Source organism: Phocoena sinus, chromosome 8, assembly GCF_008692025.1.
Source record: "Phocoena sinus isolate mPhoSin1 chromosome 8, mPhoSin1.pri, whole genome shotgun sequence".
Lineage (NCBI taxonomy): Eukaryota > Metazoa > Chordata > Mammalia > Artiodactyla > Phocoenidae > Phocoena > Phocoena sinus.
Genome location: NC_045770.1, coordinates 45,169,020 through 45,191,292, shown reverse-complemented (window position 1 = coordinate 45,191,292; position 22,273 = coordinate 45,169,020).

Sequence of the window (22,273 nt, the reverse complement as noted above, 5' to 3'; positions counted from 1 at the left end):
TCTCTCACCTGGTCTCGTCTTCTGATCAGGAGCCTGTTGGAGCATCAGATGTTTAGATTTACTGTGTGGGGCAGGCAGACCAAAATTCAGATTTTCTGGGACCTGAAGCTTATACACTTGAGGGGAGGGGACTCTTTAAGCAAAAGAATGCAAAATTAAGGACCGGGTCCTAAAGTTTCAGCTTTCCTTCACCGCCTCTCTGGGGACAGTCGCCAAGCATGGTGAGTGAGCTCCCTGGCTAGGCAGGAAGCACTGCAGTTTGTTTCCAGAGTCACTCATTTAGGTCTCATGACCATGCTTCACAGTGGGAAGAAATGACTCTCGGTTTATAATTCTTAAATGTTGTAGACTGAAGCAGCTTGGTGAGTACCCCAGGCTAGCAGTTCAGTAAAATCCTGAAAGACTCTAAGTAAAATGAGGGAGTTGGGTTGCAAGATCTCTGGGGAGTACTTCTGACTTTAAAATTTCAGAATTCTGGGTCTTCTAGACATCTTCCGGCAAGAGTGATACCCCAGCCTTCTAATTACCTCCACCATGGCACCATTACCCGAGAGGTGGAGTTTTCTATCCTGCACTCCATCCCCCCACCAGCCCCACTTAAGGAGATTTGGGAGAAAGGCTGTGGAAGGGCCATTTCAAAGCAAACATTATGCCATAGTTCCTTTCTGGTTTCATGGCTCTCTTCTCTCCTCAGCTGCTGTATATTTTCTCCCCAAGATAAGGGCTCTCCAAGCTCATGTTTTTGGAGGGCAAACCTTTCTGTGCTCCCTTGCTTTGCTTTGAACTTATTTCCTTTACTCAGAGCTAGGTTGCAAACAGGAAGGCAGGTAGGTGGGAACAGAATATAAACTAGATTCAGGCTAGAGCTTCTTTAGATGAAAAGGGCATTAGCTAACAGGTAGACCATCCTTGTCTTTCTGTCCTCCGTGTACTCCCAGATTATGAGGCTTCATAAGAACCCATTTGTCTCAGCCTGCGACTCCATCTGCCTCAGACTGTCCGCAAGGATGCCCGGCTTTATCCTGACAAGCCGGCCCTCCTTCTCTCCAGAGAGAAAGGACCTGGGTTTGTGCCATGTGGCTACTCCTCCCAGCAGCCGCCCTGCACCATGGAAACCTGCTTTCCGCAGTAACTCTAAAAGCATCTCCGGGGATGTTTTGACAATCTTACTACCCTCAAATTGCTAAACCACAGCACACCCTCTCCTGAAGAACAGGAAGGCAGGTGACCCGAGTCTCTAAAGGGGGAATGAGACCACAAAGGCTCAGAATTCAAGGATGAATGGTACTCCAGACAGCAGAGTCGGATTTCTCTAAGACTCCGTTTCCTTTTTGTCCAGTGTGGGGACATATACTCACACATATGAAGTGGAAAAACTAATTTAAATCATTGGAAATGGCTTTGCAAACATAAACTTGAAATCCTCATGTTTCCCTCCCAGACCAGCTGTGTAAGGTGAGCCCCTAGGAAGTTACCTTATTTGCTTTCAGCAATGAGAGCCATAAGGAGTTATTCATTAGCTTTTGTAGTTCTTAATTATTGTTCTGAAGAAATATTTAAATGACTGTAAGACAGAGTGCCAAATACTCTGTTGTAGGACAGGTAAGGTAATTTTTTTTAGATCAATGCAGTCTTCAAAAAGATGGACTTTACTCTGAAAAGGCCTGTGAGAGGAGACCGTAAATTTTTATCATCAAAACCAAGATTCTTTAAAGTGAATGGGGGCGCTATTAATAATTACACCAAACCACAGGAACAAGCCAGGGCTGTCCTAAAGAATGTTCATACCTGAAGCAGAGGGTTAGAGTTCTCAAATGAGATCTACAACTAAGAGTGGCATTTGAAAAATCTCCTAAATCACTATTTTAATAACTAGCTCTGCCAAGTTAAGGCTGAGGCTCATTTCTCTCTTATCTTCAAAGAGTTCCCCTTTCATCTAGTAGGCTTGTCTAAAACCCGTGCTAACTTGCCATGGGAGTTACATCCAGTATTGATTCAGAGGTGCAGCTGTTGTCTGGAAGTACACAACACTTTTTAGATTATTTGGAAAGAGGCCAAGATGGATTCTGAACGGGAAGTGCTTGAAATGAGTACATTTCAGTCTACAAGAATTTTGATGTTGGACTTTTTCACCAGAAAGAAAAGCTGTAATAGGATATTTATTGATTATCATCAGAAAATGGTTGCAAGGGAGTTTCTGAACCCTCCATTCATCTGAACCAAGAAAACCAGACTATGCCCTAAATCATTGCCAGCAATAGATTTATCAACAACTGAAATCATGTACCGTAGCTGCACACATTAGATTTGCATTGGACAGACATGGTGAGTTAGGACTCATTTTCCTTCTAACCCACCTAACACGAAATGAGTGGAAATGAGCTATGGAATGGGCAAAAGGCAAGCATTTGAGAAGAACATGGAGCAAAATGATTCTGTATGAACTCAGAATTTCAGTTTCCTTGTATTGGGTGCCAAGCCACTTATCTTGGCTAATTTATTTAAACCTCACAATCACTCTGTTAGTATAAACCCCCACTTTATAATAAAGGAAATGGGGCTCAACGGGTTTAAATAATTTGCCCAAAAGTGACAGAATGAAAATTATAACTCCTAATTCCTAAATCTATGCTTTTCCTACTCTAACACATTCCTTTTGCATGTGATAAATTCCAGGCCCAGACTTCTACTCCAGCTTTGTTTCTGCTAAACTGCTAAAAATATTCAGGCTGTAAGGAAAAGGGGTTGACTGTATATTTTACAAAGTCCTAAGTATGTAGGGAAATATCTAATAAAGGAGGAAAAGAAAAATGTATGATTCAAAGTTATAAGGATATATCTCACAGTCATTCAACAACTCAGGGAGAAGGGCAGCACAAGTAAAAAGTGGCATGCTATTCGTTCGTGGGAGTGATCTTACCCAGCCTGTGTAGAGGGTATAAACCTAGGAGTCTACCGCTGTTACTCTCAGAGAAGTCAATCGCTTAATAATACTGAGATTCTCCCGTGAATGAGCCCCTCATTCATAACAAGTGGGGACACAGCGACTGGTACGGTCTCTCGCTCGGAGGATAACTCAGGAAAGTTACTGACACACCATCAGGGTCCAATCAAGAAATATTTTCGGCATAAAGCACTGTGACAGATTTTTCTGAGGGTCAGGGTCAGGAGTGGGGTCTCATTTATCTACAGGAATACATAAAATATAAGCCCCTGTCATCAAACTGTGGGCATTCTGCTTAGACTGTCAGTCAGCGTGTGCATCTGACCCTCCATCCCTCCATCTCCCTCTCAGATTCCTTCACTGGCTTCTCCCCTTCCTTGCTGACCACCACTCCAGAGGGCAATTCTCCACCCTTGGGACTCCGACTTTGCCTGCTTGAGTTCATCCACTCCCGTGACAGGAGAGAAAACCGGGCTAGAGATTAAACTCAGCAATCAGACCATCTTATTTGATTTCACATGTGAGGCCCACCACTAACCAGGCGTAATACCTCAGTAAAGTAATCTAACTTCTGTAAGCCTGTCCCCTTGTGTATAAAATGAGGATAATAACTTCTACCTCCTAAAGTTGTCAGAAGCCTAAAGGAAGTAATGCAGTGAAGTGCACGGCATAGTGTTTGGCCCAGGATATGCACTGAAAAGAAAATGCTGTTCTACTATCAAGTGTCTGCTGATGATTTCTATATTTGTACTTAAGACCCCAGCCTCGCTCATGCATTTCACACCCTTGTTCCAGCTGCCTTTTGGGCATTTCTACCAGGCTTTCTGGAGGACATCTCAAATGTAACATGTGCAAAGCTGAAGTCATTATCTACCCTAACAGACTTGTTCCTTTTCCTGTATTCCTGGTTTTAGTCATTGGTCCCACCCTCCGCAAAGTCTACCAAGCCTGGAAACTCAGTCACACGTGACTCCTGCCTCCTTATTGCCAAACATCCCTGCAGCCTGAGTCTTCTGATTCTATCTCAGATCCCTTAGTGCATTTCTTCTACTCCCTAAAAGTACTATTAGAAGATAGAGGTGAATATCCATTCAATATTATTGTGGGCAAAGGATTTTTAAGCATTATGCAAAAGGAAGAAATCATAAAAAGGAAAAGAATTTTAGATACACACACACACACACACTCATATATATATAAACTCACCAGAAGCAAGACAAATAGCAAATGCAAAATGGGGAAGATTTTTTTCTGCTTAAATGTCTGACATTTAAGACAGGCAAAAATAGAATACACTATATATATTTAAAAAAAGCTCTTGTAAAATATTTTAAAATATCCAAATAGATAAAGGAACAGGGATACAAATAAATGACCACACAAAAAGCCAATAATAATATTTTATTATTTAAACAATATTTTTCACAGTAACAGAAGTAGAAGAGTTAAACAATAATGAGACATTTTTCACTTTTTAAACTGACAAATATGTTTTAATACTAAAAATATCCAATAGCGATGAGGGTGCGAAGAAATGGACACTATCATGATCCTGGTGGGATTATAATTTAAGAAAAAGCTGTTAGAGAGAAATTTGGTTATATGTATCAAAAACCTTAAAAATGTATGTGCCCCTCGACCTAAAAATTCTATCTGTAGGAATTTATGATAATCAATCATTACAGAGAGAGAGATTTATAAAACTTTAACTTCATGAACGTTGCTTATCATTGGAAAACAACAGGCACTTTCTAAATATGTATCAGGTTAAATATTATAATGTTTTAAATACGTGATGGCATATTATACAACCTATATAAATGATGTTTAAGAAAAATATTGAGTTACCTGGAAAGATATTCACAATGTTTTTTCACAGCATTTTAAAATTGGAAAAAAAATTACAAAATATATACCCAGTTTGGCATAAAATACATAATTTCCATTATACAAACATACACACACACACACACATAAAGATATAGAAATATGTTATCAGAGATGATCTCTGGATGATAAAGTTACTGCTTTGTTTTATTATATATTTTCACATTTATTTTTACAGGTAACATTATTGTTTTCAAAAGAAGAAAAAAAAAACTAAAAAAAAAAAAAAAAAAGAATGTGCACTGAATGGGTCTTAGAGGAGGATTCCCAGCAATCATCATAACGATTTTTTTCTAGGTCTCTCCAGTTGATACAGAGTATCAGTGTTTTAGGTTTCAGTAATTTTCCAGCCAAACATTTCTCATCCTGATTCCACTTATCAGTGCTGAGAGGTGTGCCTTCCTGAGAGAACCAAAGCACCACTTCACGGGCGGCATAATCAGGCTGACACTTCAGAACCTCACACGAGGTCCCTACACTGTCCTGGAGTGACTGCCATAGCAGCCCAGGCTTAGCTCTCAAGAAACTGATCGAAGCCTTCCCCACAAGGTCCATATGCCTGAAAGGAAACTTATCTTCCCCCAAAGATGCGGCCCTCCCAAACCTTGATGTCATTTTTTCCCCTTCTTGCTGTGCCCTACTTTTCCACTCAGACACCAATTATCTGATTCTTCCCTCCAGAATCTCTTGCATTCATCCTATCCTGTTCATTTCAGTCCTTCTTGATATCTCATCAAGCAGCTGTTTCCTAAGGATATCTCCCTTACTCTATCTTCCCTATTTGGACCTGTCACCATTCCCAGCTCAATCGTCATTAAAAATAAAGTACTTCTTCAGTGGGGCACTCCTCCACTCACAACCTCTGAACTTATTTTATGTGTGAGAGGAATACATTCTATCTTATTTAACACTTTGTTTCTTTCTTTTAAAATTTTTATTGGAGTATACTTGATTTACACTGTTGTGTTACTTTCTGCTGTACAGCAAAGTGAATCAGTTACACATATACATATATCCACTCTTTTTTAGATTCTTTTCTTATACAGGCCATTACAGAGTATTGAGTAGAGTTCCCTGTGCTATACAGTAGGTCCTTATTAGTTATCTATTTTATATATAGTAGTGTGTATATGTCAATCTGAATCTCCCAATTCATCCCACTCCCCCTTTTCCCCCCAGTAACCATAAGATTGTTTTCTACATCTGTAACTCTGTTTCTTTTTGTAAATAAGTTCACTTGTACCATTTTTTTAGATTCCACATATAAGCGATATCATATGATATTTGTCCTTTTCTGTCAGACTTACTTCACTTAGTATGATAATCTCTAGGTCCATCCATGTTGCTGCAAATGGCATTATTTCATTCTTTTTTATGGCCAAGTAATATTACATCATATATATGTACCACATCTTCTTTATCCATTCCTCTGTCGATGGACACTTAAGTTGCTTCCTTGTCCTGGCTATTGTAAATAGTGCTGCAATGAACGTTGGGGTGCATGTATATTTTCGAATTATGATTTTCTCAGGGTATATGCCCAGGAGTGGGATTCCTGGATCACATGGTAGTTCTATTTTTAGTTTTTTAAGGAACCTCCATTATGTTCTGCATAGTTGCTGTATCAATTTACATTCCCACCAACACTGTAGGAGGGTTCCCTTTTTTCCATACCCTCTTCAGCATTTATTGTTTGCAGATTTTTTGATGATGGCCATTCTGAATATGGTACTGGCACAAAAGCAGAAATAGATCAATGGAACAGGATAGAAAGCCCAGAGATAAACCCACACACATATGGTCAACTAATCGATGACAAAGGAGGCAAGGATATACAATGGAGAAAAGACAGTCTCTTCAATAAGTGGTGCTGGGAAAACTGGACAGCTACATGTAAAAGAATGAAATTAGAACACTCCCTAACACCATACCCCAAAATAAACTCAAAGTGGATTAAAGACCTAAACGTAAGGCTGGATATAAAACTCCTAGAGGAAAACATAGGCAGAACACTCTCTGACATAAATCATAGCAAGATCTTTTTCGACCCACCTCCTAGAGTAATGAAAATAAAAACAAAAATAAACAAATGGGACCTAATTAAACTCAAAAGCTTTTGCACAGAAAAGGAAACCACAAACAAACGAAAAGACAACCAACAAAATGGGAGAAAATATTTACAGACAAAGTGACCGACAAGGGATTAATCTCCAAAATATACAAACAGTCCATGCAGCTCAATATCCAAAAAACAAACAACCCAATCCAAAAATGGGCAGAAGACCTAAATAGACATTTCTCCAAAGAAGATAGACAGATGGACAAAAAGCACATGAAAAAATGCTCTACATCACTAATTATTAGAGAAATGCAAATCAAAACTACAATGAGGTATAACCCTTTGGTGAGTTGCATTTTCTGTTCTATGCAGCCAAAGCAAATCCTAAATGATAAATCTCCTTGAGTCAGACAGGAAGAGGTCATCCCCCTCCCAAGTACACCTATGTAATAGCAGTTTATATATATGCCCTCTCACTGTCTATGTCCTGTATGCACTCTTTTTGTAGATTTCTTCCCAGTCTATATCCTTCCAATGTGATTCCTTACCAGCACCTGGCACAGCCCCTGCCATGCCCCACCTGAGGGCTCAAGACACATTCTGTCATTCAGGCTAGGCTGCATTAAATGTCCTTGAAACAGAGCAGGACCCTATGGTCCTTCCTCCCCCCCCCCACCCCAAGTCCTCAGCCTGCTTTTGTGGAAAAACTTTAACCAAAGAATAAGTTTAATCAGAGAAGTGAGAAAATGCAGAAACGAAGGAAAACAGCAAAAGGAGACCAAATAAAAATAGTTCAGTCATTAAGCAAAGTCAAGGAGCTTTAGTTCCTCCTTAAGTGCTATAGGTAATATTCTGAGCCATATCCTGTGAGCTGTCTTACAGACACGGAAACCCCCACCAACTGGAAGAAGTTAATTACATGATGACCAGGCTGTAGCCATGACATAAGCTGCCACAATTCCGACAACTGCCCTCAGAGAAATGGAAACATACCGACCCTGGAACTGCATATTAACTGTACCTAAAACAATCAAGATGACGCTGGTCAGACCACTGACGACCAGTTTCAAGATGACTGTCTGAGCCTCCTCCCTCTGTCTATAAAAGCTCTTGCCCGCTGATTGTCAAGGGTGGGGGGGTGGAATTGGCCTTTGGACAGGCGTCCACCCTCTCTGACAGTTGCTGGCATCCAAAATAAAGCAAACTAGGTGGTCACAAAGCACCGAGCTGATCTCCCTGTGCTATGCGGCTGCTTCCCACTAGCTGTCTATTTTACATTTGGTAGTGTATATATGTCCATGCCACTCTCTCACTTCGTCCCAGCTTACACTTCCCCTTCCTCGTGTCCTCAAGTCCATTCTCGACATCTGCGTCTTTATTCCTGTCCTGCCCCTAGGTTCCTCAGTACCATTTTTTTTTTTTTGGGGGGGTCCATATATATGTGTTAGCATACGGTATTTGTTTTTCTCTTTCTGGCTTACTTCACTCCGTATGACAGACTCTAGGTCCATAGACCTCACTACAAATAACTCAGTTTCGTTTCTTTTAATGGCTGAGTAATAATCCATTGTATGTATGTGCCACATCTTTATCCATTCATCTGTCGATGGACACTTAGGTTGCTTCCATGTCCTGGCTATTGTAAATAGTGCTGCAATGAACATTGTGGTACATGACTCTTTTTGAATTATGCTTTTCTCAGGGTATATGCCCAGTAGTGGGATTGCTGGGTTGTATGGTAGTTCTATTTTTAGTTTTTTAAGGAAACTCCACAGTGTTCTCCATAGTGGCTGTATCAATTTACATCCCCACCAACAGTGCAAGACGGTTCCCTTTTCTCCACACCCTCTCCAGCATTTATTGTTTGTATATTTTTTGATGATGACCTTTCTGACCAATGTCAGGTGATACCTCATTGTAGTTTTAATTTGCATTGCTCAAATGGTTAGTGATATTAAGCATCCATTCATGTGTTTGTTGGCAATCTGTATATATCTTCTTTGGAGAAATGTTTATTTACGTCTTCTGACCGTTTTTGGATTGGGTTGTTTGTTTTTTGATATTGAGCTGCATGACCTGCTTATAAATTTTGGAGATTAATCCTGTGTCAGTTGCTTCATTTGCAAATATTTTCTCCCATTCTGAGGGTTGCATTTTCGTCCCATTATGGTTTCCTTTGCTGTGCAAAAGCTTTAAGTTTCATTAGGTCCCATTTCTTTCTTTCTTTATTTTTTTATATATCCATTTCTCTAGGAGGTGGGTCAAAAAGGATCTTGCTGTGATTTATGTCATAGAGTGTTCTGCCTATGTTTTCCTCTAAGAGTTTTATAGTGTCTGGCCTTATATTTAGGTCTTTAATCCATTTTGAGTTTATTTTTGTGTATGGTGTTAGGGAGTGTTCTAATTTCATTCTTTTACATGTAGCTGTCCAGTTTTCCCAGCACCACTTATTGAAGAGGCTGTCTTTTTGCCATTGTACATTCTTGCCTCCTTTATCAAAATAAGGTGACCATATGTGTGTGGGTTTATTGTTGGGCTTTCTATCCTGTTCCATTGATCTATATTTCTCTTTTTGTGCCAGTACCATACTGTCTTGATTACTGTAGCTTTGTAGTATAGTGTGAAGTCAGGGAGCCTGATTCCTCCAGCTCCATTTTTCTTTCTCAAGATTGCTTTGGCAATTCAGGATAGTTTGTGTTTCCATACAAACTGTCAAATTTTTTGTTCTAGTTCTGTGAAAGATGCCATTGGTAGTTTGATAGGGATTGCATTGAATCTGTAGATTGCTTTGGGTAGTAGAGTCATCTTCAAAATGTTGGTTCTTCCAATCCAAGAACATGGTATATCTCTCCATCTGTTCTTATCATCTTTAATTTCTTTCATCAGTGTCTTATAGTTTTGTGCATAGAGGTCTTTTTTTCTCATTAGGTAGGTTTATTACTAGGTATTTTATTCTTTTTGTTGAAATGGTAAATGGGAATGTTTCCTTAATTTCTCTTTCAGATTTTTCATCATTAGTGTATAGGAATGCAAGAGATTTCTATGCACTAATTTTGTATCCTGCTACTTTACCAAATTCATTGATTAGCTCTAGTGGTTTTCTGGTAGCATCTTTAGGATTCTCCATGTATAGTATCATGTCATCTGCAAACAGTGACTGTTTTACTTCTTCTTTTCCGATTTGGATTCCTTTTATTTCTTTTTCTTCTCTGACTGCTGTAGCTAAAACTTCCAAAACTATGTTGAATAATAGTGGTGAGAGTGGGCAACCTTGTCTTATTCCTGATCTTAGAGGAAATGGTTTCAGTTTTTCACCATTGAGAACGATGTTGGCTGTGTGTTTGTCATATATGGCCTTTATTATGTTGAGGTAAGTTCCCTCTATGCCTACTTTCTGGAGGGTTTTTATCATAAATGGGTGTTGAATTTTGTCAAAAGCATTTTCTGCATCTATTGAGATGATCATATGGTCTTTCTCCTTCAGTTTTTTAATATGGTGTATCACATTGATTGATTTGCGTGTATTGATGAATTCTTGCATTCCTGGTATAAACCCCACTTGATCATGGTGTATGATCCTTTTAATGTGCTGTTGGATTCTGTTTGCTAGTATTTTGTTGAGGATTTTTGCATCTATGTTCATCAGTGATATTGGCCTGTAGTTTTCTTTCTTTGTGACATCTTCGGTTTTGGTATCAGGGTGATGGTGGCCTCATAGAATGAGTTGGGGAGTGTTCCTCCCTCTGCTATATTTTGGAAGAGTTTGAGGAGGATAGGTGTTAGCTCTTCTCTAAATGTTTAATAGAATTCACCTGTGAAGCCATCTGGTCCTTGGCTTTTGTTTGTTGGAAGATTTTTAATCACAGTCTCAATTTCAGTGCTTGTGATTGGTCTGTTTATATTTTCTATTTCTTCCTGGTTCAGTCTCAGAAGGTTGTGCTTTTCTAAGAAATGTGTCCATTTCCTCCAGATTGTCCATTTTATTGGCATATAGTTCTTGTAGTAATCTCTCATGAGCCTTTGTATTTCTGCAGTGTCAGTTGTTACTTCTCCTTTTTCATTTCTAATTCTGTTGATATGAATCTTTTCCGTTTTTCTCATGATTAGTCTAGCAAATGGTTTATCAATTTTGTTTATCTTCTCAAAGAACCACTTTCAGTTTTATTGATCTTTGATATTGTGTCCTTCATTTCTTTTTCATTTATTTATGAACTGATTTTTATGATTTCTGCTAACTTTGGGGTTTTTTTTGTTCTTCTTTCTCTAATTGCTTTAGGTGTAAGGTTAGGTTGTTTATTTGAGATGTTTCTTGTTTCTTGACGTAGGATTGTATTGCTGTAATCTTCCCTCTTAGAACTGCTTTTGCTGCATCCCATAGGTTTTGGGTCATCCTGTTTTCAATGTCATTTGTTTCTAGGTATTTTTGGATTACCTCTGATTTCTTCAGTGATCTCTTGGTTATTTAGTAGTGTATTGTTTAGCCTCCATGTGTTTTTATTTTTTTACAGATTTTTCCTGTAATTGATATCTAGTCTCATAGCATTGTGCTCGGAAAAGATACTTGATATGATTTCAATTTTCTTAAATTTACCAAGGGTTGATTTGTGACCCACGATATGATCTATCCTGGAGAATGTTCCATGACCACTTGAGAAGAAAGTGTATTCTGTTGTTTTTGGATGGAGTGTCCTATAAATGTCAATTAAGTCCATCTGGTCTAATGTGTCATTTAAAGCTTGTGTTTCCTTGTTTATTTTCATTTTGGATGACCTGTCCATTGGTGAAATTGGGGTGCTAATAGTAGCACCCTACTATTATTGTGTTACTGTCAATTTCCCCTTTTATGGCTGTTAGCATTTGCCTTATGTATTGGGGTGCTCCTATGTTGGGTGCATAAATATTTACAATTGTTATATCTTCTTCTTGGATTAATCCCTTGATCATTATGTAGTGTCCCTCTTTGTCTCTTGTAATGGTCTTTCTTTTAATGTCCATTTGGTCTGATATGAGAATTGCTACTCCAGCTGTCTTTTGATTTCCATTTGCATGGAATATCTTTTTTTCATCCCCTCACTTTCACTCTGCATGTGTCTCTAGGTCTGAAGTGGGTCTCCTGTAGACAGCATATGTACGGGTGCTATTTTTGTATCCATTCAACCAGTCTATGTCTTTTGGTTGGAGCATTTAATCCATTTACAGTTAAGGTAATTATCGATATGTATGTTCCTATTCCCATTTTCTTAATTGTTTTGGGTTTGTTATTGTAGGTCTTTTCCTTCTCTTGTGTTTCCTGTCTTAGTAAGTTCCTTTAGCATTTGTTGTAAAGCTGGTTTGGTTCTGCTGAATTCTCTTAGCTTTTGCTTATCTGTAAAGGTTTTAATTTCTCCGTCAAATCTGAATGAGATCCTTGCTGGGTAGAGTAATCTTGGTTGTAGGTTTTTCCCTTTCATCACTTTAAATATGTCCTGCCACTCCCTTCTGGCTTGTAGAGTTTCTGCTGAAAGATCAGCTGTTAACCATATGGGGATTCCCTTGTATGCTATTTGTTGCTTTTCCCTTCCTGCTTTTAATATTTTTTCTTTGTATTTACTTTTTGATAGTTTGATTAATATGTGTCTTGGTGTGTTTCTCCTTGGATTTATCCTGTATGGGACTCTCTGCGCTTCCTGGACTTGATTAACTATTTCCTTTCCCATATAAGGGAAGTTTTCAACTGTAATCTCTTCAAATATTTTCTCAGTCCCTTTCTTTCTCTCTTCTTCTTCTGGGACCCTTATAATTCAACTATTGGTGCATTTAATGTTGTCCCAGAAGTCTCTGAGACTGTTCTCAATTGTTTTCATTCTTTTCTCTTTATCCTGCTCTGCAGTAGTTATTTCCAGTATTTTATCTTGGAGGTCACTTATCTTTTCTTCTGCCTCAGTTATTCTGCTATTGATTCCTTCTAGAGAATTTTTAATTTCATTTATTGTGTTGTTCATCATTGTTTGTTTGCTCTTTAGTTCTTCTAGGTCTTTGTTAAACATTTCTTGTATTTTCTCTATTCTATTTCCAAGATTTTGGATGATCTTTACTATCATTACTCTGAATTATTTATCAGGTTAACTGCTTATTTCCACTTCATTTGTTTCATCTGGTGGGTTTTTTACTTTGCTCCTTCATCTGCTGTGTATTTCTCTATCTTCTCATTTTGCTTAACTTTCTGTTTGCAGTCTCCTTTTCTTGGGCTGCAGGTTCATAGTTCCTTTTGTGTTTGGTGTCTGCCCCAAGTGGGTAAGGTTGGTTCAGTGGGTTGTGTAGGCCTCCTGGAGGAGTGGACTGGTGCCTGTGTTCTGGTGGATGAGGCTGGATCTTGTCTTTTTCGTGGGCAGGACCGTGTCTGGTGGTGTGTTTTGGGGTGTCTGTGAACTTATTATGATTTTAGGCAGCCTCTGTGCTAATGGGTGGGGTTGTGTTCCTGTCCTGCTAGTTGTTTGGCATAGGGTGTCCAGCACTGGAGCTTGCTGGTCATTAAGTGGAGCTCGGTCTTACCATTGAGATGGAGATCTCTGGATGAGCTCTCATCGATTGATATTACGTGTAGCCAGGAGGTCTCTGGTGGTGCAATGTCCTTAACTCAGCCCTCCCACCTCAGAAGCTCAGGCCCGACACCCGGCCAGAGTACCAAGAGCCTGTCAGCCACGTGGCTCAGAAGAAAAGGGAGGAAAAAAAAGGAATAAAATAAAAGTTATTAAAATAAAAAACTAAAGTAATTTTAAAAAAAGGAAGAGAGCAACCAAACCAATAAACAAAGCCACCAATGATAACAAGTGCTAAAAACTATACTAAGATAAACATAAAAATCAGAAACTAGTCTGTCGCATTCAGCAAACCCCAAGTCTACAGTTGCTCCGAAAGTCCACAGCCTCAATTTTGGGATGATCCGTTGTGTATTCACATATTCCACTGATGCAGGGTACCTCAAGGTGATTGTGGAGATTTAATCAGTTGCTCCTTAGGCTGCACGGAGAAATTTCCCTTTCTCTCTTCTTTGTTCGCACAGCTCCCGGGGTTCAGCTTTGGATTTGGCCCCGCCTCTGCATGTAGGTCGCCCTCTGGTGTCTGTTCTTAGCCCAGACAGAAGGGGGTTAAAAGAGCAGCTGATTAAGGGGCTGTGGCTCACTCAGGCTGGGGGGAGGGAGGGGTACGGAATGCAGGGTGAGACTGTGGCAGCAGAGGCTGGCGTGACATTGCAACAGCCTGAGGTGCACCGTGTGTTCTCCTGGGGAAGTCGTCCCTGGATCACGGGACTCTGGCAGTAGCGGACTGCACAGGCTCCCGGGACAGCAGGTGTGGATAGTGACCAGTGCTTGCACACAGGACTCTTGGTGGCTGCAGGACCATCCTTAGCATTTCATGCCCGTTTCTGGTGTCTGCGCTGATAGCCATGGCTCGTGCCCCATCTCTGAAGCTCATTTAGGCCGTGTTCTGAATCTCCTCTCCTCATGCACCCTGAAACACTTGTCTCTTGCCTCTTAGGCAGTTCCAGAGTTTTTCCTGGACTCCCTCCCAGCTAGCTGTGGCGCACTAGCCCCCTTCAGGCTTTGTTCACATAGCCAACCCCAGTCCTCTCCTTGGGATCTGACCTCCAAAGCCCCAGCCTCAGCTCCCAGCCGCACGTGCCCCGGCGGGTGAGCAGACAAGCCTCTCGGGCTGGTGAGTGCTGGTCGGCACTGATCCTCTGTGCGGGCATCTCTCTGCTTTGCCCTCTGCACCCCAGTTGCTGTACTCTCTTCCGTGGCTTGAAGCTTCCCCCCCCACACACACCCTGTCTCCACCAGTGAAAGGGCTTCTTAGTGTGTGGAAACTTTTCCTCCTTCACAGCTCCCTCCCAGAGGTGCAGTCCCCATTATTATTCTTTTGTCTCTGTTTCTTCTTTTTTCTTTTGCCTACCCATGTACGTGGGGGAGTTTTTTGCCTTTTGGGAAGTCTGAGGTCTTCTGCCAGCGTTCAGTAGGTGTCTGTAGGAGTTGCTCCACATGTAGATGTATTTCTAATGTATTTGTGGGGAGGAAGGTGATCTCCATGTCTTACTCCTCCACCATCTTGAAGGTCCTCCTCAGGAGTCAGTCAACCAGCCTGTCCTCTTCATTGGCTTTTGAGCGGCGAGCAGCCGGACCCCACTTTCATTTACAAGCTGACTGGCACAGACTGTCAGTAAATGTTTCAGTGAGAATGGAAAATACGAACGATGTGAAACCATGTCTTATATTACTGCCAAACACTCTGAGTCCTGGGTGCTATATGCTGCCTGTCTTTTTCTACAAGGAACTTGAGCATTGCTGCCAGCTTCTACAGAAAGCAATGGGAAGGGGGTGGGGGGTCCAAAGTCTGCTGGACTGGAAGTTTTAAGGACTGTGTTCCATTTGTGATTCTGCTACTAACTCCCAAGTCAACCTGGTCACTTCACCTCACACCCCTGCAACCCCCTTTGAATATCTTCTCTAAATTGTTTAGACCTTCTCCAAGATAACCTGGCCATATGCGTTGAGTCCTAAATATAGGCATAATTATCCAACGCATAGTTAATGCCATTTAAACAGTTACTCTGCTTGTCAGAATCCATCCTAAAGAAATAATCAGACAGTCTTTCAAAGGTTTATGCACTAGCTATTTAAAGCGGCACTATTTTTAGCAGCAATCTGAGTACCAATGAATAGAAAATTGGTTAAAAGACAATGTCATATCCATAAAATTTAATATTTACAGCCATTAAACGTCATGTTTATAAAGAATATTTAGAGCCATGTAATGTTTAGAATATAACATTATTTTGGAAAAAGCAAAGTATAAAATTACGTATGAAACAAATATGTATATATACATATATATATTCATCCCTCTTTTGCTAACATATGTGCATGATTATACATATAGCTGGAAGGAAACAACGAAATATGAATGATAGACTTATTGGTGATTTTTGTTCTTTATGCTTTTCTAAATTCTCTACAATATACATATACTGACTTAAAAATTGGTGAAACTTAATGTATAATTATTTTGGAAATCTTTTAGGATTTACTATTTATTTTTATTTACTTTTGGCATTTTGAAATTTTACATAATATACTTTGTTTAAGTCACTAAGTAATTTCTGACACCTAGATACCCATGCACGTGATTTTCCAGAAGCATTGTTACTATTATTAAGACTTTTTACAATTACTGTTTTGTTCTTTTTGTCTCATTATTCTGCTTTCTGGAAGATTTCCTCAGCTTGCTTTTCCAAGTCTTCCATTGAGAGTATTTTATTAGTCGATTTCCAGGAGATGTTTAGATCTATTTATCTACTTTTTTAAGAAATGTGACAGCTTCCTAAAACATAAATATACAGCTTGATCAATTAAGTTGATTTCTCGTAACAATCTCATGGGAGCTTCCTGAGAATTATTGGAAAATTTACTACCCAGCACTTCCCACCCACCAGTGCACCACATTGGAAGTGTTTAAACAGCACTGGAATTGTAGGTTGCATATAGACGTGCAAGCCCTAACATGCCCAGGCCTCAGCAATAACCTAGGTGTTTTGTGAAACAGGTAATAGATGGCCTGTGGGGAGCAGGAATTCTTAAATTGTATTATTGTTGGAAGACCCTTTCGTTGAGGTAAACTTCACTTGAGGAAAGCTGGGAGGCAGGAGAAAGTGACTTGTTTCTGCTGCTCCCCAATAATCCCTCGCCCCCCCACCCCACATCAAATGACCATCTTTATTTCAGAAAGTTGGGTTAGGAAGAACTCAAAGGAAATACAGAAAATGTGACAATGAGGAAAGGTGGGAGCTTGTTTTTGCTGTTCTTACCAAAAAAAAAAAAAACAACAACAAAAAACTCTTAGCTTTGGTCTGTTTAGACTAAGTCTAACCAGTAGAGTTGTTTGGAAATATCTTTCTGTTGATCAGCGTCTGAATTCCAGATCTTTGTCAGCAGCAGTCTTCCTGAGTCAGAAGTCATACAGACTGGTGGCAGCCTCCTTCAGCCAGTGAGCCTCGGAGACGAGATGCTTATCTAGACAGCTGGGATTATCTTCGCCAGGTAAGGCATACTGTTGCACAAATTGGCTTATCCTATAGGGAACAGAGACACAAGGAAGATCAGAGGCCCCCCAGACTTGCCTGTTAGATTTCTTGAAGCTGATAATTCCATGATAAATTCCAAAAATAAAATGGCACGAGGACCTCCAGAAGTCTCAGGAAGATCAGGGCCGTATACATCTAAAACTCCAGGCCCCATAGGGCAAGTGTTAGGTTTTTTGCTGCAGCTTCCTCCATTTGATGAAACAGTACTTCAGCCAAGCCTTTACCACTGACTCATTAAAGCTGAGTTCCTCTGAGGTAATTCAATCTGGGCATATGGTCTTGCTAAACACATCTTCCAACATTCTCAGCTGTTCTGGGATAGAGTCTGTGCATCTTCAACGAGCACACCTTGGCTTTGCCGACTTGAGATCTTTTGGGAAGGCAGTATTTCAATCAGCTGAATCCCCTGAACCAGTGCCTCCTGGGTCACTCTTAGCACCTCAGTTTATTATTTGTTATTTTAATAAAAGGTTTTACATTTTGTGAATTCTCTTCCATTTAGGAAAATTTTACATTGCTAGGAGCTTTTCTTGAGTCATTTTTAAAGGAGCTCCCTTGGAAAATATCCATCAGACAAGCAAGGCCCTGAAGCTTCCCCATCTCCTGCCCCATGGGGGTCGTGGCCTCTCTGCTCCATGGCCCAGTCTTCCAAGCTCCTGGTATGCAAGGCTGGCATTCTTTCCTACTAAAACCGACTCCTGAGGCTCAGCCTGGAGGATTAGACAGCCCCTTGCCCTCTAGAGTAATGGGCCAAATAAATAATAATTGAAGATGAAAGGGATTTTCACAGTTTCAACTAAGGCTAAGAAGATTACATGTATTCTAACCCCAATCACAGTGGTAGCTTTATGGCATCTGGGTTCACAGTGAGGTCACAAGTCACTGGCAGTAAATAGGGGCCTTGGAAGAATAAGAGTTATGTATCAATGTGCATTGTCTGCTGTTTGCTAATTAGCTAGTGCCACCTGGCATTTATTATACAGACTAGGAAAAACAAGATTTGGAACACTGGGCTGACAAGCATTATTAAAAAGGTTATATTTATGGGTCCCAGCAAGGAAAGTAATGGTCATTTCAGCGGAAAGAAGGAAACATACATAACAGATCCCTGGGGCATACTAAGTTGGGAGGCCAGTGGTAACTCTCAACTTTGCATTCATGTTTCTTCAAATTCCACTGAAAAAGACAAATTACTGGGTCTAGTCTCAGCTCTATAACTCACTAGGAGTGTGACCTTGAGCTATCATTGGATCTCTCTGAGCCTCAGATGCTTTAGCAGTAAAATGTGATGAATATTATCATCCTCCCTGGCTGTAAAAATCAAATCAGATAAATGACTAAGCAATCGTTTAGGAAATTGAAGAGATCTCTATACAAAAGTAAGTTATAACTTCTTGGTACTCCTATTGCCCATACTATAAGAGGAAAAGAACTCTGCTATAAGACTGAATACCAATACTCTACTGTAAAACTAAATATAAGGCTTACGCTATAGGGCTAAAAGAACTCTATAGCTCATATGGTAAACCTAAAGGACAAAAAGAATTCAACTTCCTCTAAGAAAGCATCACTGAACTCTGCCAACTAGAATTGATTCCCCAGCCCCTCTGTAAGTCTAAAACACTGCTTTTGCCTCAAGCAGACCTAAGTTTGAACTGTGGCTCTACCACTTGCTACCTGTATAATCGTGGGGAAGTCACTTAACAATGTGTCTTGGAGATTTTTTCATGTCTGTATCCAGTATGTAATTCAAGCCCATTCTTTTTTATGGCTGACTAGTACCATTATTGCCATTTATTTATGAAGAAATCCAGCTTGAGAGGCTAGATACCTTTTCCAAAAATATAGTACATGTAAATACTTGAACTGGGATTTAAACCCAGAACCGTCTAGATCTGAAGTATTCATCCTTTCCATTAAGCAATGATGCAAAATCAAAACTTAAGAGCACAGAGCAGACATTTGGTACCTGCAGGCAGAGGATACTGGTTCAGTTTGACCCGGGAGCCAAACCACCTGGGTTCATTCTGCTGCTGCCATTTATTAGCTGTGTGACCATGGGCAAGACACTTAACTTCTCTGTGCCTCAGTTTCTTCCCCTGTAAAATGGAGATAAAAATAGTGCTAGTTTATATGGTTGTTCTGAGTACTACATTAATGCATTAAAGTAGTAGGTGCTCAAAAAATATGAACTATTATTGCTTAATAGTAATAATTTTCTGAACTTCTCTTCACAAATCTGTAACATACTACTGTCCACCTTTTGAAGGAACAAAATATAATTACCAAAAAGAAAATTTATTTTTGGAGAGTTACTAGCAAATCATAAATGCTTCTGCTAATACATATATTAAATGTTGAATTTTCATTCACTACTCTCTGAGACAAATAGTAGCTATTTTTCCTTTTCTATTATACATTCATATAGGTGCATTTTTTAGGAAGTTTGGCAAATATAGAAAGTAGAAAAAATAAATCAGCCAAAATTTCATCATCTAACACAATCACTGCCAACATTATATTGCATGTTATTTTATTATTAATTTCTATTTTTGGAATGTATATGTAATATGTAGATATATAAATACAGTTATAACAATACTATATATATACCTTGATTTATTAATTCTACTTGTTTACATAATGGTGATTTCCTTCATTTCAAACTTTATGAAATACATTTTTTCCAAACAATCAGATCACTGTCCCTTAAAAGTATATCTAAGATGAAGCTTAGCAAATTATCACTTTTCAACCCAAATAGAGCTCGTTAAATATAACATCACTAGAGTCTTAATGAGGTTTTTTCTTATTTTTAACATATTACGTAGGAAGGGATGTATCACAGGAAATGACATGTTAAGAAAATATCATTTTGTTTCCAAAAGATAATAAAACCTCTGCTTTTTTTTTTCAAAATTAAATAGGGAGTAATAAAAATAGTCTTCTTGAGCTATATAAATTATCTTTCATATATTTTCGGAGTTCATCCAAAATGTGAATTTTACAAAAAATCAATGTGGTGTTTGAACATAATTTTTAGCACATGCAAATTTTCTACATCTAATTATACTTAGTACTTAGCACTCTTTATCTTGAATGCATCAAAGCATTTCACACGTTTTAATAAAGACTAAAAGGTTTTTTTAGTTAAAGATTGAATTTGGGGTGATATTCAACAAATAAATGACACAAAAATATCCTTTATAAAATGCTACATGTAATATATGATAATATATGATATACTCAATTTCTAGAGCACTAAAATGAATACTGTATTTCAAGATGAAGATACAGCAAATAGAATCAAACCTATTTATTTTCATTATTCACCTATTATAATTATTTGTTAAAATGAAGTAGATCCAAATAGTAATTTTTTTATCAAGTATGGTCAATTAGATAAATAAACAGCTTTAGAAACTTTGCTAAATCCTCATGCTTTTCTGTCTTCCAATAAAATGTTTTGCATTGCCATTTTTTTTAGTTTTTAGCCCTTTGTGATTATTATTTTGGATGTCTGTTTGCTCTCTACAGTAACCCTCCCATGATATGTCTGGGAAGTAGCAATAGACATCATCCCATCTGGCCAGTGATGTGTTACTTTTAGAGTCAGAAGAAAAAACTATCCATGCAGTAGTCTAGGAAGGAAAGGAAGTACAGATTTCATAAGGGATAGTTTTATTTATAGTCTTGATTAGATATTTAAAGGGCATATAATCCAGAGTATTTGTGCTGAGGAGTATCTGTTGGGATTTCAGTTTAATCTTGGAGAGTGGAAATCTTGCCATTAGCATGTTTACCTGCAAAAGGTAGTTAGGAAATTAGGGTGTTGGAAAAGAAGGAAGGAAAACAGAAAATTAGGAAGAGAAGGTAAAAGAAAATAGAGGGAAGGTGAGAGAGAAGAAAGAAAAAAAAGAGGAAAAAAGAGAGGGTTCATTGTACTCCTACTCTGTGCCAAGCATTTTCACGCATTTTCACTAAATCTGTACCATTTAGCTGTTAATCTAACCTTGAAATAACGGTATTATCCACATTTTTACAATGAAGAAATTGAAGCACAGAAAAGGATAGCTTAATTTCATAATTAACACAGTTTGTAAGTAATTAAATTGGAGATTAAACTCAATAGTACCTGACTTCAAAGCCTATATTGTTTTTCCCTTAATATCGCTGTACCATGCTAGATATTGCCCGAATGCTCTATGAGCTTTTCTGCTTCCTGATTTATGGAAGTTGCTCAATGTGGCTTTTCTCTACATTGCTGAGTCTGATACACAGTAGACATTCAGTAAGCATTTGTCGAATGAATGAATGATTCCCAAAAGCATAAAAAGGAAATGGGAAAGTGAGCTTCTCTTCTTTTAAAGGAAACAAAGGGAGGCAGACACCAGAAAGTGAAACTATGCTTAGCTCTATTTTGGCCTTGGAAAGTAAGGTTGTTTGAAATTAGTTTAAGACATGAGTTCAGATTGGGTATCACCAAGAAGTGTGATTAGGACTCAGGTGATCTCTCAGATGGAAAAAGCAAACAGACAAAAAACTGAAGTCAACTTTGCACCAGAGACTAATCTGTAGATTTTCTTCTGCTCTAGGGAAGTTCAAAGATGTGGTTATAGATTCTGAGACCCTAGTGGAACATCCTATACCACATTTCTACTGCAAGATTAACTCTCAAACCTGGAATTAGCCTGCCCCCAAACTCCTGTCTTATGTATTTTGAAGCCTCATCCCTTGGACCAAACTGAATCTCCCAGGATCCAAGCCTGATACATCAGATACTTTATTGGAAACCCAAGCATTAAACATTCTGACTGTGCTTTACACAAATAGATAACAGGAAGTCATCAGGGGGTGTTTGTTAGATGATGTCAATGGAAAATTCAACTGGCGACTGTATGAATTACAATATTTGGCACGGCAAGTAGTAGAAAATACAACTAAAACTCTTCAGCAATAAAAAGAATGTTAGCTAACATCACTGAAAACTCTGGTGATACAGTGACACTTGATTGAGTAGCTCAAGGATATCAAGGATTCCATTCTTCCAATCTTCCTACTCTACCTTCCACAGCATTGATGTCTGTGCAGAAACGGGTTAGCTGTTCACCAAAGTTTTTAGCTCTTTCTCCTGATGATGCAAGTGGACTGTATGATTTCCTGGCCTTCCTCACAGTTAGGTTTGGCCATGTGACTGAGTTCTGGCCAAGAAGAAGAAGCAAAAATATAATAGCTTGTGGAAGAAGAAAGCATGCAGAATCATGCA